The sequence below is a fragment of the Acromyrmex echinatior genome, chromosome 5, assembly GCF_024713525.1.
Source record: "Acromyrmex echinatior isolate Ae372 chromosome 5, ASM2471352v2, whole genome shotgun sequence".
NCBI lineage: Eukaryota > Metazoa > Arthropoda > Insecta > Hymenoptera > Formicidae > Acromyrmex > Acromyrmex echinatior.
The window spans coordinates 672,831-693,026 of record NC_141856.1 but is presented as its reverse complement, the minus strand read 5'-3'; the positions used below and the strand labels follow the sequence as shown (position 1 = coordinate 693,026).

Sequence of the window (20,196 nt, the reverse complement as noted above, 5' to 3'; positions counted from 1 at the left end):
GATCCTAAAGTTCCCTTCGTAAAGATGAGGGGATGCTCGAACGGATTCCGTTCTTCGGAGAATTAACTACCCTCCGAGGAGGAATTGAAGAGGGGTCCTGCTCAGAAGGGAGGAAGACTTGGGAGGCCTCCGGCATAAAGGATTGGACCCCAGAAGCAGAGACCCAGACTGAAAGATTTTTTCGATTCCGGTTCCAGTTTAATAAAATATCAAATAAATGTTCCGATATCAATTTCAGTTTTTTTTTAGTAGTAAAGTAAACCGAAACCGTAAAAATTACGGTTTTTTCGGTTCTACTTACTTGCTTTATTTATTCTTTAAATTTGTTCGATTAAGAAGAAGGAGGAGGAAAGGGAGGAGAAAGAAAGAGAGAGAGAGAGAGAGAGAGAGAGAGAGAGAGAGAGAGAGAGAGAGAGAGAGAGAGAGAGAGAGTGTTCAACCGTTCAATAGAGAATCTTCTACTAGACGCATGATTTAGAATTGCATGACTTAAAATAAATTCTTGCAACATATTAGTGAGAAAGATCTAAATAAAAAAAATGCTAGTATCTTAAAAAAAGTTGACATTAAATATAGTATGTTCGCGATTCTGCCAGATTTCTTATATCGTATGAAGTGTTGGAGGTATTTACATTCTGGTTAAAAGAGCTGGCGATGATAATACTGGATTGAACATTGGTGATTTGAACGAAGAAACGGGCAGAACAAAGATTAAGAATAAGGATAAAGATAAAAAATTAAGAACTGAAAAGAAATCATAAAATTTTACGAATTTGATTACGATTTCGGTATTATAAATTATATAAAATTGGGGTATTGTTTCGGTTTCGGTTCACTAAAAAAAAAGGGTTCCAAAGCGGTTTTCGGTTCCGATTTTGGTCCAGATCCCTGTCCAGAAACCATGACTATAGAAAACTGTAGCAGCGCAAGAGGAAGCAAGAACTGATAGGGAGCCCAGGATTCCTGAGAAGCCGACGTTCTTCAAGAAATTCATGATTGTCGGGACGACAATTTACAAGAGGGAGGGCAGTGTTATGCCCGTGCCTTGCCGACCCATAGCATATGCAAGCGATCGCATTGCCGAGACGATCAGCAAGGTTGTCTAACAAGATAGACAGATTTGGATATGAGCTGTCGGTGCGTTCGGACGTATCTCTCAATTGCTCCATCTTACACCTTTTGCGGTGTTCTGTTCTGTATTCTTGATCAATAAACGCTTCTTGTTCTTCTTCTTAACATTCGTGTTGTTTATTTTGGCGATTCGGGAGTGCGGGTCCGTGAGCGCGACCTCGTAAATCGGTCGCGTGGGCGCAACAATAGGTATATTGTTGATGATATGATTCTATATCTCCCTTCTATTAACTTCTTTTCCTCTTCAGATTTTTCTAAATTACATTCGTGTCATTACATTTTGTCTGAAGAACTTCTACCTAGTATAATTGATATCACTTTAAAGCTAACAAACTATCAGGTGTAATTATGTCACATGAATATCTTCACATTTGTTTATTTTCAACTAGAAATTTTTCATCAGTATACTGTCAACTATTTTAATAAAATAAAATAAAATTCCATAATCCTCTCCCTTCCTCCAAAGTAACATTAACTAAATAACATTCTTAGAATCATGTCTAAACATTTCTGCAAAAAAAAGGATAGATTACTTAAAAAAAAAAAAGATATTTTCATACGGCATGTAAAATATAATTTTTAAAAATATTCATTAGTAATATTTAATATATTAATATTAATTTAGTAGAAACATACAGTTGCGTATACAGTTGTATGTTACAATTACAGATATATATTACAACCCACGCTGGATCCTAAAATAAAGAATAATTAACACATCCATCTTACAGCGATCGCGGTTCAGCTGTAATTACTTCGGGAACGTGCGCAAGTCGCCTTTTAACGTCATTTACGCCAGCCGATTTCGACTTTACGAAAAGAAAGCATCGATAAGATCGAAGTAGAATTTATCGCCACCCCTAATCTTCCTAATCTCGCTTCTAATCTGCCGCGCGTCGATGGATTTCACAAAGAAAGCCCACATTGGGAAGCGGAGGGCTTGACGTGGTTAAGTATATACATTCTCGTCGCCACCGAGAATTCGTCTTTCGAATTTATCGCGCGTTGATTTAATTAAATCCCTGATGCGGCCGCAGTCGTTGGCGGCGGCATAGGCGACGATGGCAGTAATGCTCGGCAACACTCGCTCTTTTTCTTAATTAACCACCACACGACTACACTCTCTCGTCTGGACTGCAACCCAGTCGCCGAATAAAATGCGAAAGGATAAGCCCTCCTGTTTAATATCTCGCTAGCTTCGCATATCTCATGCATGGTTTACATATATTGGTATATTTCAAGCAGAACACAAGTCATCGTGACATCAAAATAATATCGAAATGGTCCCAAAATAATTATTAAAAGTTACTTTTCAATTAGTTACGATTTATTTGAACATTTCATGTCATTTTGACGTTATTCTGTTAATATAACCTGTTGTTGCGCTTGGAATCATTCATTTCAAATGTAACAATTAAAAAAATTAAGTTTCCCAGAAGAAAAAGGGAAAAACATATTTTTTTTAACTTGAGAGAAAATGATTGACCAATCAAATAATATTGGTACAAATAATATCTTCTTAACAAATGTCATTTCTATCATTTCTACTTCAACTCTTAAAAAATCATCCTATTTGAATCGTGATAATTTTTTAAAATTATTCTCTTTGAATTGTGACAATTTTGATGATTTTTTTATGAAGTTAAGCTAGTTTAGCAACAAAAAATCCAAAAAAAAAAAAAATCAAGACGAATGAGTCAGCGTGATATTTAATATGCAATCTTAAATCTTTATTCCAGAAAATGTAGAATCTTTATTCCAAAAAAATAGTATGTTTCAAGTCACTTTGGAATCATCCTCAACAATACAATTTTACAGTTTTTATTATTGGATCTTAAATATCACCAAAAAAATTTTAAACATATTATCAATACATTATTAAAAAATGATTATCCGATTGATTTAAATTTTATTATTAACGCACGTTTAAAAATTCTCATTCATAAAAATACGATATAACAGAAAGAATCAAGTGAAGAAATTAAGAGAGATTGTACTTCTTGGTTTGTACTACCTTATTCCAAAAATTTCAGACGAATTCAAAAGAATTAGTAAAACCTTTAACTTTAAATTAGCTTTTATTAGCTCAAGTAAATTAACTTTAAATTAGCTTTTATTAGCTCAAGTAAATTAAATAGTTTGATCAAGGACCATAAAGACCTCGCAAGAGAAAAGAGAAAAAAATGTTGTTTATAAAATCTCTTGTAAATCCTGCGATACCTCTTATGTTGGACAGACAGGAAGAAAACTTAAAACTAGAGCATCTAAATCTTGACTGAGCATCGTATCATATTAACCTGAATAGTAACAACCAATCGGCGATCATAGAACATCGGATTGAATTTGAACATGACTGATTGGGAGAATGTTGCGATATTAGGTAAAGAGCGTTTTCTTAATAAAGTTTAATATTTGAGTGCTTTCATATATTCATGCAACCAAATAGTCTAAATTTACGCTCAGATACAGAGGGTGTACATCAAACTTATATACAATTATTGAAAGACATTAAATAGTTACATTTTGTCGGTTTATAAAAATTATTGTATTGACGTTGTTCTTTTTTCTTTTTATTTTCCTTGATGGCCTGACATGTCTTACTTATTATATTAAATGTATTAATTTCATTCGAACTGCGATCAACATGCGGTTTTTAACTTGATACTCTTTAATGATAATAAATTTTAATTGGTTTTAATCCAATGTCGAGACCAATTCCTTCTATGTCTTGGAGTGAGTCATCAGTTTTTTAATGTTAATTTGTAATTTGTTGGATAGAATGGTTTCGAAATATTTATAAGATAATGTAATATTTCGAATAAATTATCACATCAAATCAGTTAATCTGATAGTGAATTTTTCTTGAACATGAAGGGATTGATATTCTTAAAATTATATTGCTGAGGTTCCAAAGTGAACTGAAATGTATTATTTTTTTGGAATAAAGATTTAAGATTGGGTATTAACTACCATGCTGACTCTCATTCGCCATGATTTTTTTTTTTTGGATTTTTTGTTGTTGAATTTGAGAGAGTGTTCATAAAAAGATTACATTATTACAATTAAGTTAGTTTACTTTTGATAATTGATGAGGCAATAGAATTTACTTACTAACTTATTCATAATAATTAGAAAATTGTAATATTAGAAAATTGATAATAAATGATTGTTTCATGGACACTAAAAAATTTAAATTGATAATTTTCTGTTATAGATGTTAACTTATTCCAAAAGTCTTGCTTATTTTGTTAGAATACACTATTGATTTGAATATACTTATAGTATATAAATATTTTTTCTGTTTCCTAATTTAGCAGCGAACGTAGCGCAAAAGGTCATCGAATTATTTATAGGTTGTTGCGAATCTAATGGAGAAAACGATCGATAATATCAGTAAAGCCGCGAGACGTGATCATAGGCCAGATGTATGTACGTTTTGACAATGATAAATGTGTAAGCGTGTATGCGTGTGTATTTGTGTGTGCGCGGCTGCATATGCATATGCATGGACGTATGCGGTCATATGTCAGCAAATTCCGAGATAATAACCGAACAGCGCATCTGCCATTCAACAGTTTCTCTTTCTCTGCCTCTCTCATCGCTATGGATACGGCTATGAGCACGTTTCAGCGGTTATTGAGTAATTCGTACGCGCGATTAGCAGAAGTCTGACTATACTTTCTGCATTAAAATTGTGTTCGATGTTCATTCTATTGTATTTTTAATGAAAAGAAGAAAAATTCTAAGAGTTTTCGAGTAGAGAATCAATTTTAAGATTCGCTAATTTTATACTTTTATATTTATGTGATTCAAAATTCTTTTAAATTCTAAATAATTTGGCTGGAAGTTACTGCAAGCATCTTATGGTATTTTATGTCAGCGACATTTTTCAGTATCTTCAATTAATTTGTGACATTACAATAATAAAATAATGTATTAGGTGTTGGAATTAATTCGTAGCGTTTTTTAATGAAAGAATGTTATTTATTTCACATGAGCATTAAAAAATACATTAATGAAAGTACTTCCCATCACTTGTAAAACGCTACGAATTAATTCCAACACCTAATAATTTTATATATTTTTAATAATGGACAGCCAAGTGGATAGTTTTATAATTTTATCAAATTGTTATTGTCTTGCAAGCTTTCCTTTAAAATATCGACAAATTTTGTTAATTTAATTGATGATGATAATAATATTGTAATAATAATAATAATAATAATAATAATAATAATGACTAATATAATTTAATTTGTGACATTACATCTTACACAACTGCTGCACTGAGAGATCGATAATATCCGAATCTATTTCTACAAAAATTAACTAAAAATTAACTGAATTTTTAATACTTGATAACTAAACTGTAAAAAACTTGTGAATTTGTATGGTTTATTCACGTTTTTGTTAATCGTTTGTGTTGAATTTTTTAATATAATATTAGGTGTTGGAATTAATTCGTAGCGTTTTACAAGTGATGGGAAGTACTTTCATTAATGTATTTTTTAATGCTCATGTGAAATAAATAACATTCTTTCATTAAAAAACGCTACGAATTAATTCCAACACCTAATATATTCGAGTGTCAATTTAACATAATATATAACATTATTCTATTATATAAAGATTTTGTGTTAAAGTGGTATTTAACATCTCTCAACGTCAAAATGACACAGTTTATGAGTAAGTGACTGAAGCACTTAAGATCCAGTTAGACCATTTAAGACCCATTACCACGTTAGTCGTAGGCGTCGCAGGTTGTAAGCTTGTTGTATCAGCCAATAAAGTCGCACGATGCTTGCATGCTATGACATGACTAATGTAGATTAGGCTTCAAGCATTGATTTCTATAGGTTGTATTTCTCACATATATGGTCCTATAAGATTTAATATTGTTCATTTACGTTTAATCGCCGATCGGCATTTGGTCTGCGTGGGTTGGTGAAGTAAGAAGCAAGAACCAAACTGAAAATCGGTCGAAATGTGCAAGTAAATCCCAGCATTGGTTTAAGGCATAGATTTCTATGGGTTGTATTTCTCGTATATATACGATCCTATAAAATTTAATATTGTTTATGAATAAATGGACAAGTAACACAAAAATGATGTATTGTAAAATGTAAATTCTTAGATGAATGAATGAAATACTGTTTTATAGACAAAATTAAGAGACTTATCGAAAAAATAAATTCTACAGTTACTACATACATTTGACTATCTAATAATATTTCAATAATAAGGGAAAACTGATAATTAATATGAAAAAAATTTTTCTAATTTATTCTATTTGAGGCAACTAGTCCAGGGACGGGGATGACTAATATAGTCATAGTATGGGGTAATTTGACTTGAAGATTATTAAAATAAAGATTAATATATTAAGCTATTTTTTCTAAAATTAACACTTTTTTAAAACAAATAGTGCAAAAATTATCCTTTTACTTATTCTTAACGTTTTCACTATTACAATTTTTATTACACTTAAAAGTAATTTTACAAAAGAAAAAAAGATGTATGGACATATATGGACATTTCATAAATAATTTTATAAATAATTTTATAAATAATATTTCATATATAATTTATTATATTACGTATATGTTTATACATATTTATACATATTTTTACATGAAAAATTTCTTATACATATAATTTAACTATTATTGCATACTTTTATTATTAAAATTCATTAAAACTACAAAAATTATGGCATTATAAGTGCATTTAAAATAAAAAAGAATACTCTCTAAATTCTTTTGAGTGAAATCTCAAAGAGAGTGAAAATATAGTTATTTTTGGAACAAAGATCACAGCGAATGACGGAATTCCTAACTTAACAATGGTTAACTTTAACGATTAATATTTCGCTTCTCAGAGCAGAAAAATGCTTGTTTTTGTTAAATTCGTTCATTTTGTACAAAAATACGTCGATTGAGGTTAGTTTTATCAAGATTGAATGCGAGAGAATTAAACTTATGACATTTATCTCTGAGGTAAATCTCTTTAATAGAATGAAATATTGGCATTCTTTTTCAGAAAATTAAACATTTCCACTCTTTTAGAGATTTCATTCCAAGAAGTTTGAGAGTAAGTACTATAAAAGAGTCACTATAAATGAGTCATATAGCCCCATGTTGTGATTACTACTATCCCCATCTGTTCATTTTTTAAAAATATTCTTTATTAAATAAGAACTACACTTACTATCTAAATAAAAATTAAATGTCTCAAATCATACACTGTTCAGAGTGTGGAGTGTTTTAATTTTTCAAACGCGATAACAGATATAACGACAACAGATCAAAAGTAGCAGTGGATATTAAAATCGCGTGGCCTATTGCACATTAGACACGATAAGCGATGAGCAACGAGCGATATCCAATGAGAGTTTTGCTTTGCATCGTCACGTGAGAAAAAGCTGAGCTTTTATTGGATATCGTTCGTCGTTCATCGCTCATCGCGTTCAGTGTGTAGTAAACATCACGCACTGCGTTCAGCGCTCCTTGCACAGATCACCAATCACAAGAGGTGCCTCAGCCAAAGGCAGCCAATTTAATGTCTACAGCTCACATTCCTGTTAAAATGTTAAAATAAGTCGTTAAAATTGTTGAACAACAATCGCGGTGATTCTTGAATACTCTATATTGTTCCTTTTTTGACATAATTTTCTCCAAATTAATTTCTATTATTTCCGCGAACAATCTAGAGTAAATGTACAATATAACGGACCATCCTCCGATGATCTTGACCTTAACATGTGTTGTCAAGGCCATGACCTCGAGTGGCTTTCGGAAGATTTTAGCCCGCGGTCGTCCTTCGTTAAAAAGTTATTAACAAAAAAAGTTTGAAAAATAACGCATTGTTTCTGCTATACATGCAATATTAAATACCATTCTACATAGGTTTACAAACCTTCCGAAGATCACTCGGGGTCATGACAACAAATGTTAAAGTCAATCATCATGGAGGGTCCATTATACTGTATATTTACCCAATCTAGAATCACGTCAGTATAAAAAGAGATGGGCGATCTCTCTTTACACAGTTCAGTAGAGTGCTGCAGTTTTTGCAAAATCGGTGTGCTTTTCTACCAATATTCTTTTATCAACTGTTCGCTTACAATTCGTGCTCGAATTCTACTCCGAGATTCGTGCTAAAATCGGCTAATCCAGTATTAATTTTTTTGAATGTGAAATTCGCTCAAAGTTGCTCGTTTCGGTTTCGTTTTCGTTAATTAGGATTTGCGTTAAAACTGTAAAGTTCAATTCTGTATTAAGAATTCTGTTTATACATTAAAAGTGACTTTATTTATGAAACTTTAATAAACGTTATTCGTATGTGTGTGTGTGTGTGTGTGTGTGTGTATGTGTGTGTGTGTGTGTGTGTGTGTGTGTGTGTGTAATGAATTACTTACGTGTCTGTTTTTCGTGTCCTGCATCTTTTCAATTCCGCGACATATGCAATTATAAAACAAAAACTTTAAGAATAAAAATATTAACTTATGTGTACAATATTTTAAAATTATAGCGTCACTTCTATGCGTTCGTAACAAAATGTTACAGCAGACTGAACGGCAGTCACTGCGTGTCTCGCGTATTTTGTTTTAGCCTCAATTATTTTATTTACCCCTATAGTCTACTGACCCCTCCTATGTTAGAAAGTTACAAATATTATGTAAGAGATTAAATACAAGAAAAGGTAATTTTGATTTCTAAATAAACCGTGGAAGTTTTTTTTCAACAAATTAATATTTATGATATATTATATTAACACGACTTCATTCATTTGTCTTAGAATTTACGTTTTAGAACACATTATTTTTATATTACTTGTTTACTTATTCATAAATTGTGTCATATTGACACTAAGAAACGTTAAATATTAATTTTACACAAAATCTTTAAATATCATAATCACATTATAAATTAACACTGGAATTTATTAAAAAATTCAACATTAACACAGAACATGATTCGATCGTTCTCAACACAATTTTTTTACTACGTATATAAATAATTTACAATAGTTTATAAAGAGAACGATGATAATCCGAGTAAATCAATATCCATATTAATATTTTTTAAACTAGTTAAGCGCGCAAAATAATTTCCAAGGCTATAACCACGAATCTTCTCACCATAAAGATCAGAAAAATTTCGACGAACTTTTTTGAAAGTCAAATTGATCGAGATAAATTGAGGCATAGGTCTTGCTCAACTTTTTTTTAACGAAAATTCACGAAAGTGGATAAAGGAAGATGCGAGAGAGAGAGAGAGAGAGAGAGAGAGAGAAAGAAAGAGAGAGAGAGAGTCGAAGATCCATAGAGGCATGCGGTTAATGCTATTATCGGAATTAATGTTTCAACGTATCTGCGGGAAGCTATTCGAACAATCTCATTACGTTGGACTTACTACACTCTCCGTTAGGTAGAAAAAGAGGTAGAAGACAATAGGAAAGTAAGAGGCAGAAAGAGCGACTGTTTTAAGTAGTTCGCCCATTTTAACCGTCTCATCTACCAGATCCTTCTAGTTGACCCAGAATGCTTGCGCGTGTTTCGCACCAGGATGAACTCGGGGGTAGTTAAATTTGTAATTTAAATCAATGTTAATCTTAGAACTACGCCGTAACACACCGTGCCAAGATTCATTGTCGACGTTCGGCGAAAAGACGCTTATCAGTGGAATTGACCGAGAAGAGACCTCGCGCGACTCTTGAGACGAGAGCGTTTAACTATATTGTCTTTTTCATAAGAGATTAAAAGAACTCTCTTACATAACAAATATATTCTTTTCTTCTGTACAATTCATATTGTACAATATCGCTGATGATTTAAAAATCGTATTTATTGTGAATTAATACAAAATAATCAAAACAAATTAGTCTTTAATGAAATTTTGTGATTATTTGAGAAATAAATAAAAATACATTAAATTCAATCAATATATTTATTAAACAATTTATTAACTAATAAATAATAGAGTTAATATATTTAATAAGAGAAAGAGTCCTATTTACGATCAAAGTGAATCTTGTTGCTTAATAATATTTATAATATAATACAATATATAACTTTAAATTTATACAAATACATTTTCCAATTATATAAACTGCGCGCCAATTTTGTTAACAAATTTACAATTCTCGAGGAAATTGTCTGTGGAAATGTTACGGGCATTTGATAAAATTGAGTTTTTACTTTGACAGACTATGAGATAGACTTGAAATTGACTTGTACCTTTCTATTTCTCTCTTGCCTCAAAATTATTTAGAAATAAATATAAAAAAATAAATAAGAAATAAATTAATAAGAAATAAATATAAAAAATAAAAAGGAGATATTTCAAATTTATATTAAAGATTGTGACATATAAAATATATACTATATATATTTAAAGATTGTATATAATAAAGTATACTAGATACATATTTAAAGATTGTGATAAAATATATATATATATATATATATATATATATATATGTATATGTATAACGATCTTTATGTAGTTATAGTTATAATGTTTAATGTTTACTTTTTGATTTTCAATCAAATTTTTATTACAACATAATTAAATTCTATTTTTTCCAACCTGTTAAAAATATTTGCGATCCAAAATCTCTATTCACGAACGGTACTTTTGTTGAAATTCGCATTTGCTATTCTTTTAATGATTTCATTCTTCTCGCTGACTGCGATCACTGCGAAATGTCTTCTTTATCTGCAACATTTGACATTTACAGTATTTCCTAACTATACTATAGTCGTATGTGTAGTGGCTTGAACGCTTACGTGTGCTACCTCCTCGTTAGAGGAGCCATCGCTTCATGACACTCTGAGATTTACGACAGCTCTTACACACATGACTTAAACCTTTTCACGCGTACACAATCGACCTGTTGTTCGCCTGTTTAACGTGATCGAAACACATTATCGCTTTATTGTGAGTTTATATTTATAACTTAATACGATTATTTCAGCATGATACAATGCATGAAAAATATATTTATAGTCTTAGCTAAGGGAAAAAGACTTTTTCTTGATAGTCTTTTTAAAAATTACAATTATCTATACGGTATATCTATTTACTACATATCTATATATTCATATTTATAAGTGCATATATGTATCTTGACAAAGAATTGAGTTAATTATATAATTTTTATATAATTATGGAATGTATGTAATACTAATGAATATAAAAATAATAAAGAAGTGAGAATTATAATTCTCTCAGGTAGAAAAACATAGATATATGTATAATTATATAGTGTATGTGACAATATTAAATGTAGAAATAATAAATATAAAAAAGAAATTTATGATTCTCTCAGGCAGAAAAGTTTTGATACATGATAAAATATAAAAATTTTTCCGTCTAATATTGATAATTGTAAGAGATAATCTTAAGTCTCTTTTACATTTCTTGTTACACACATTCTATAATTATAAAAGAATAAATGTGTTATAACAATCACTAGAGTATATTTACAGATTTCACTTGTTGAGAAAAATATTTGATTAATTGAAATTCTGGTTGAAGATGGACGAATTAGAATTTTCTGATTAATTCTACTAGAATTCTAGTTGAGATAACCAGAATTCTTATTGATATAATCAGAATCTTCTAATTTGCTCATTTTAATTAGAAATTTTTCTCAGTGTTGATTGGAAATTGAAATGACATATTACAACATTCTCACGATTTAGATAGAAAATTATATAAATTACTTTCTTTGAAGGAATCAAATATTCATAGTGGGATTGGTAAGCGTTATTTGTCATCTGCAAAATAAATATCAGTCCGTTATCGACGACTTCGAATACATCGGTTTGAAGGGAAAGATATCAAAACCAAACTGTAGCTTTCATAAATCTACGGCGATTTCTCCTTCGCTGTCTCTTGTTTTTCCGAGAAACACAGACGAAGCGGAGATGTACGTAGATATATCTTAGAGTGTGTATCCAGTAGCTAAATGTTGATGTATATCTGGTTCGATCAATTATTGGATTCCTACGAGCGCCAACGGCTGTAGAATGAAAAGCTTGCTCTTGCCTTTCACACGCCAAGTTTCCCAATACGTTTCTAAGTTCGAACGTAAAGTGTATTTCCGGCGATTACATGTTTCTTGTGTGATAATAAAATATTTGAAATTTTGTCTGCAGTCTTTAAATTTGTTATTTTATATTATTTACGTTACTTTTACATATAACTTATTATTGCGATATTCAATTAATATACAATTTGTCTCAAAAGTGTCTGAATTTTATTTAAAAATCCAACTTTTATGTTATTATTTATTAAAATTTATTAAAATTTATTATTCAAAATACATTCTATCTAAAGTAACACATTCTTAGCGATCATACAAATTCTAGAAATATCTTTAATAAACATTTTTTTAGAAATAGAGGAAATAATCTCAGTCAAAACTTTCTTTGCCTTATAATTTTCGAACTCATGTTTTTTTCGCTTTATTTTCAACTTCAGAAAAAGAAAATAATCATAGGAAGCCATATGTTAGATGAATGCGGCGAATGGATTGGAACATATTTTATCCCCACGTGCTCCTTGTTCTGCTATGTTTCTTGACAAGTGTCAGAAAACGTACTCTCACTTCACAGAAAATAAATATTATAACATAGAGAAATGCAATTTTACGAAATTAAAAATACAGTTATAAAAAATAATTCTGTACTATTTCAACTCTGTGTAGACTATGCTATATCTCAAGTTATATAATTCTTCAATTTCTACAGTTTCAGTAAAAAAAAAGTAAATAACTTTTGAAACCTACTATATAGACAACAAATGTAATCGATCCGTTGTTCAAATTAGATACCAGCAATATAGTAATATAATAGTGATAAACATAGAGATAGAAAAGAAATTTAAAAAATCGCTGATTCTCATTTCCTTCGTTTTAATTTATTAATTCAATTGAATTTTAGCTGACATATTTATGACCAATCACTATTATATTTGCTCTGACACGATATAAATTTTTCATTGTAATCTAACTTACTCTTTAAATCTATCCACCTGTTGGCACAACGCCTTCATTAATGGATGTAACAGAAATACATTGGCATTATCTTTTAGTGAAAAAGTAATATAAATTGTTAATGGAAATTTTTCATTAAACGCTTCTCGTTGTAGACAGTAGAGTCTTTTCTGTATTGCGATATTCTCCTCTGCAATATTGCGAAATTAGTACTCTTTGGTAAATCAGCCCTCGAGGCACAATTTGAGAGCACAAAGTACCAGGAAGCTTTATTTTATCGACAACTTTCGCGGTAGTAATAACGACGATATAAAAATATTGCAAAAGCCCGGCCCGCGCTAAATTCGATTTAATACTTTTCACAATCCGATTTTTATGCCACCGCTGTTCTTTCTCTCAATTGAATTAGGAAGGGAACAATCGTCGCGTACGAATCATTCCTCTGCGTACGCTGTACTTAATTCAATTGCCGATATATACCAATATGCATGGCAAGCATACGAGCACGCATGTTTGTTCCCACAGGAGGTTTTCCATACGTGTATGCATGAGGATACCATGTTATGCGTAAGTACAAGAGAATATAGTCTCGCGGACATGCCCATACGCACGTTCATCATTATGGTTGTAAAATGCAGCCCTCGGGGAAATGTAAATTGAAAATTCAATAATATCCATCTCCGTTGGTTTCGATGCTGCATTATTGCTTCGTACTTAATGCTATCATGTTAATTTTTAGTTTTGCGAGTTTAAAAGAAGTTTTTTTCTCTGAGAGAGTTGATTCATTGATCTGTTTATTTAAGAAATTGTACGGAAAGAACGGTTTTGCTCAAGCATCCAAAAAAATTTAAACAGTTATAGATCTGATAATAGTTCTCTTGGATCATTAAAATAATTATGTAGGAAATTTAAACATGATACTGCAAAAGATTTGATATTCTAACAATCTGCACTTCGAGCATCTTATATAATTTTGTTCAACTGCTACAAAATTTTTTCTATATATATCTGTAAGCTAAATTTATATATATTTTAGCAGAACTTTTCTTTCCGTGCGAATGTACTTGGTTTTTTACTGTTAAAAATAATCACGAAATTCAAAATAGCTTCTCTATTTCTATTCTCTCCCATTTGTTTTATATCATAAACAAAAACGTCAAAATTTTATTATACACTAAGGCTCAGTTTTTAACACCATGATAATGCTACATATAATCTTGACATCCTAGCAACTAGTTTCAGAGTTTGAGAGTCTATGATTATTTTAATGAGCTAAATTTCACACAATTATTTTCAGATTTAGCCAAATTTTTAGCTACTGCAATAAAATCGTTCTTTTTATGTACTTATTGATAAATTAAATGAATGACGAACTGGGGAAAATTGCTCAGGGATAATAAAATTCTATGTAACAGGATTAAAACAATTTCAACCACCAAATTAACCATCTAATATTAATATCAATTGTGGATATTAATATTAACCACCATTTGTGTTTGGAAACTTGTATTTAGGTCGGCAATGTTTCATTGTGAATTCCTTCATTCGAAGCGCCATAGCGAGTAGACAGACGAAATGATTTTTCTCGGAAAAATACAACCCCCTTTGTCCCATCAGCTTCTTCAAAAGAACTCTTCAGTCCGTCGAGACTCTTTTCGGCCGATGCAAAAAGGAAACTCACCGAGTTATGATTTATTGTAACGGCAAGACAAGAGAGAGAAAAAGAGAAAGAGTGCGAGGAGGCATGTACGTACGCATACACAAGGACATGTACATTGTGCTGCAGCAGGTCACACATAGTTGGTGCAGGGAATGCACCAGGTGAGCCATGGTTCACATGGGAAATGAATGTTCTGTCACGGTGTGAACATACGGAAAGAGAGCCGCTTCATCGACCGAAAGCTGCGCGCGACTGTGAAATAGTTAATAGGATTATGTCAAAATTTTATTGCAAATTTCTTAAATCAACCACGAGATTTTTTTTTTTTTTTTAGATTCACTCGTCTTGCGCGTGACAATTATTTATTAAAGTAGTATTATTTACGTATTTTATGTTTTACAAAGCCTCTATTAAATTATGTACATACACATACATACACACACACAGATAAATTAAGAGGGAAATAGAAAATATTGAATAGAAATGGTAATATATATATATATATATATGATGAATCGAGTTGTATGTAAAACACACGGAAAAAAATGATTGTGTAATTATTTATTGTACAAGTAGAAATATTCTGTCCATTTTGCTGAATTTACTTATCTAAAAATTAAAATAATCTTAGATGTAAAATAAAAAGTACATTACAATTATAGTAAAATTCATTCAAGCGATTATACTTTACAGTAAAGTAAATCATACTATTCTCTGAAAGCATGAACAACTCTTAAAATTTATTTTATGAAATGTAAAAAGTACTTTACAGCATGGCTCTACAACTATCGCTTATTTATCAAAAATGTAATAAAGTAAATTTTACATTAGTAGGCGCCTGTTTCTATATGAACCTGCCAATTTCATAAAATTTACTAGAATTCTATCACTATTACTTTTTCCCAGAATGAAAAAAAATTACATACAGAAAATACATATTATATGTAAATAAAAATTAGTTATTTCAAGTATTTTAAGAATTTATATATCCGCAAATCTATAAGTTCATTACAGTGTAAATTAATTCATTAATTTATAATAGTTATACTGTATATTTAATTAGTCCATTAAGTATAAATTTATTCAGAATATATTTTGGATTTAGTTTAATTGCAATCAAGATTATTAAATTAAAACAAATTCGACTTGTTTATTATATAAAGTTTGCTTCTTCGATAAATTTTAAGTATTCTTAAAAAAAATTAAATTTTTATTTTGAGTAGATAGTAAAAAGTTTTTAAAAAATTTGTAATATACGTATATTTTAAAATAATTATTACCAATAAAATATTCTTTATACATTTATATATTATATTATACAGCATGTCCGGTAAATTTTGACAAAGCACTTGTGTGTAGATAGAGTGGACTAAACTGAGTCGAAAAGTTCTATACCATTTTGCAATGTTCGCAATAGAACAAAATATTAATTACTAAAAGTTGCCAAATATTAGTCTTCAATAATTTTTTTCTCAAATATTGTCAACTTTACAAAAAAAATTCTGAAAAAATTCTCAGAACTTTATGAGAAGAAAATAAATAATTTTTGTCTCTTGCTGGTTTTCTGTAAAATTGATAGTATTTGAGTAAAAAATTATTTGAAAACCAATATTCAGCAATTTTTATCTTGTTAACTATTGCGAAAATTGCAAAATGATAGAGGACTTTTCGACTAAGTTTAGTCCGCTCTATCTACACAAAAGCGATTGGCAAAAACTTTTGGGACACCCTCTATATATATATTAATATATATATTTAACAGCTAACTGTTTAAAAAAGAATTCCTGGTTATATTAATAGATGTAAGCAACGTTAGCTCGTACTCAATAAATAGAATAAATAGAAAAATTAGCTATAGATAATACTTTTCACAGTAAACAGTGGTTTAAGATGCTCATTAGCAACATTATTAAATTACTTGTCAATTTAATTTATGATATGAAGTACTTTGGTTTCAGATTAGGATTATTTCAAGTTCAACAAATAATCAATGCACAATTTGTTTTTGCGTGAACTTTAATAATTGTACAAATTCACACAAAATATTATAATATTAGACACCCCCTCCCCCCAAGATCTAAGATTTGAACGAATAAGACTTTTATTTCTTCACTTATTTGACTATATAAACAATACTTTGAGAATTGTGAAAAGAGCATTAAAACTGAAAAGTAAATACTACAATATATAAAATATCAGAGGTCTGATTGAACCTTGCTGTGGTAGTTAAGGGTTAATCACTCGCAGTGGTTCTTTCGAGCATTCGCAGCTCACGACCCCAGCTATAAAAGGAATTCCACCTCGCTTTACTCTCCGTGTGTACGGTTCGCGGGTGCAGTAGATAGTGCTGTAAAAAATACACCCTCTAGATACTCGTAGAAAAGCCGGTGTTCCCAGCCGACTTCCACAGACAGCTTTTTATTCTTCTTTCGCTATCAGGAGTGCGCTAACGATTGCGGGTTACGGTGGAGCCGGAAAGGAGTTGGACAGAGTGTTAGTAGGAAGGTGAGAGAACGAGGATGAAGCGAGGTTGTATCAGAGTCTCGATTCTCTCCTGCTAACTTTGTACTCTTTATCTTCTGAGGCTCCTTCTCCTCCTCTTCTCCTACTCTTCGCTTGGCTTCGTATTCCTTTTCTCTCTTCCTCGCCATCTCCCCGCTTGCTCCAGTTGTTATCTATTCAGGAGATTATAGTTCGATCGAGTCTGCAAGTAACTGATCTTGCGTTTTGTTCACTGGTTCTGCGGTTGTGCTTTCTTTCGAAACGAATCACGGTAAGTAGTCTCATTTTTTGTTTAAGAAAAAAATATCATAAAATCAAAAATATCATATATAAAAAATATTGACTCTTTGAGCAATTAAATTTTCATTTTTTTAATTATCGATATAGGAACTTTATATATACATTTTCAAATAATGTTTTAAACTCACGCAACATGATACAATAATTTATAAACTAGATACATATTACACATAACAATTTTTTATATTTTCAATCTAAAATAATTTTAATCAAATGGAGAAAGACAATTACGTTTTCAACAATTTTGACAATATTGTGAGAAATAATTGAGTATTTCATGACATCTGAAATTTCATTTTATTGATTTGATTTACTGGGAAAAAAAATTTAATCTAACATTTTTAGGCAATTTTAATGGGATTAATACACGAAAACTTAATATAAATAAATATATAGTACATATATATATATATATGACTGAGATCAACTCACGTAACACATTGTGTATGATTCGTCGTTGTGATCTATCACGAAAGAACGTGATTCGGTAGGACGGGCAGTTTCTTCATCGAAAAACGAAATATAGCCACATAAATCGTTCTCCGACGTCGCTCGGACAATAAGAAATTCTGCTCCGCGCGCTAAACGTCGTCGCTCGACGACGATCGCACCCCTTCGGATTACTGTACATTCGTGGCGACGTGGTAGACATTCAACGAGGGCGAATGCGTCTACGTGTGCGGAAATATAATGGCAAACCGTGTGTATAATAGTTATTTATGTGTCGCGGAATACGCTCGCAGTACGAGGTATCGGATGTCGATCCTGCGCATCGAGAGTGGCTGCTCCGATATATCGATTCTCTCTCTCTCTCTCTCTCTCTACCAACACAAATGGCGAGATTTATCATTGATATATATTTATAATACTGCCCGCACTTTGCTAGTCGTAAGTATCGCTGCCGCGAGATATCGATACTTACGTATTTTCCATTATTGCCTTGGCAAGACAGCAAATTGATGAGATATGTTAACAGTTTACCCGCTATTTTTTCTACATTTATTATAGGAACAAAAGGTTGACAAAATATTTTTATAAAGGGTATTATAAAGGGCCAGGATATTTTATAATTATATTGTATACTGTATCTGAAAAATGATTTTAATTTTGATTAAAGCCGATCATTATTTTGTTATCCTATCGCAAAGCATCGATAATCTTAAATTTTGTATTCATCGTTGTGAAGAATAATCTCATTTATTGCGGAATCTATTAAAAATGATGAGCGTCACCTGCCTCTTATCGGTAAAAATGGATTGTACTACCGCATCGTTAAAAAATTCATTAAAGATCGAATTGCGAGTGGAAAGTCTGTAAGTTTAATGGCCATGCTTCGTATAATACTCGCTCAAAGAACTCTTTTGCTCTGTTGCAATGGAGTATAGGAAATCACATGGAATGTTGGCGAAGGCTACAAGGGGCTATGATTACAAGGGTATCCATAATACTCGATATGCCGCGGAATTTTTGCCTTTGCCACGATCGATATCGGAAATGTATCGGTACATGGACGATTCAATCATGCGAGCGTGAATACGCTTCCTCTTCGGTCGGCTTTTGTGCCAATTCTTTTTTGCGGCTAGTTCAAAAAGAGTATCGAACTTGCATCAATGCACGGGTAACTGTAACAACTGTTGAACAGTTGTTACCGCTGAACCTGGCACTGTGAGAAAGAATACCGGGAAATTGCGAGAGCAAATTTCGGCAACAATGGACAGAAAAACGTACATGTCGGCGTACATGTAGTTGTTGTTTGTGCTCTATCACGATATCATAGTAAATTTCGAGATAATATCTTAACGTAAAAATAGTAAATTAAAAAGAAGAAATTTTATTTTTTATTTGTTTCTAATTTTTAATAATTATTTCACAAGAATAATTGTAATTGGATATTTTTATTTTACGAAATATTTAATGCATATATTAGAGTATATATGTCTATTTTAAATAATGCATTAAAATTTCTCGAAAACTATGATAAATACTTTCTAAATTTATTTTATAATTCGTTTTATCATCATGTTTAATTTTGTTCTATCAGTTATCTCAATAATATTCACTCGTGTCAAATATGTGATGGACTAAATCTTGAGTAGTGACAGGCACTAATTGGTAATTGAAAATATTTATCTATCTTTTGTTGGTGATATGGGAGCAAATATATCAGATGAACGTCACGAAAAACAGAACGCTAAGCGCGCAAAGTAATAACAGAGACGAAAGATCAATAATGAACGGTTACTTGCTTCCAACTTGGCGTCGTGTGTCTACATTCTACAGGATGAACTTTTCTATTCCCTTTTCGGATCCTTGCGTGGCTGACTCAAAGTACATCCGCCGACCCCTTGATTGCGGACATCTGAGTTTAAATTGATCCCAATGTTTACAGTCGTTGCAAACATGCCGGTTCATGGATCCTCTCCGTACGTTCGTTGATCTCGTCCCATTGATCTCTTCTTTCGTAAAGTGCCTGTAATTTGTATCGTTTGGCTTTCCTTTAAAAACTTAATTTAATCCTTTTTATAAGATATGTAAAAAAAAATAAAATAAAAGCATCCATAGAAGGTTTTTCCAAAACAGGATACAAAAACTCGGTATAT

At 31.1% G+C, this 20,196-nt stretch overlaps 1 protein-coding gene and 1 long non-coding RNA gene across 6 annotated transcripts in view; one reads left to right on the top strand and one right to left on the bottom strand.

The window, feature by feature from the left end:
* Positions 1-20,196, top strand: part of LOC105152147 (lachesin) — a 554,769-nt gene that overhangs the window by 152,925 nt on the left and 381,648 nt on the right. The gene's annotated exons all lie outside the window — the stretch shown is intronic.
* On the bottom strand, positions 283-10,433 carry LOC147909621 (uncharacterized). Its single transcript, XR_015545165.1, has 2 exons — positions 8,549-10,433; positions 283-7,708 (listed from the first exon to the last, which is right to left on the bottom strand). It is a non-coding gene; the product is annotated as an uncharacterized LOC147909621 (long non-coding RNA).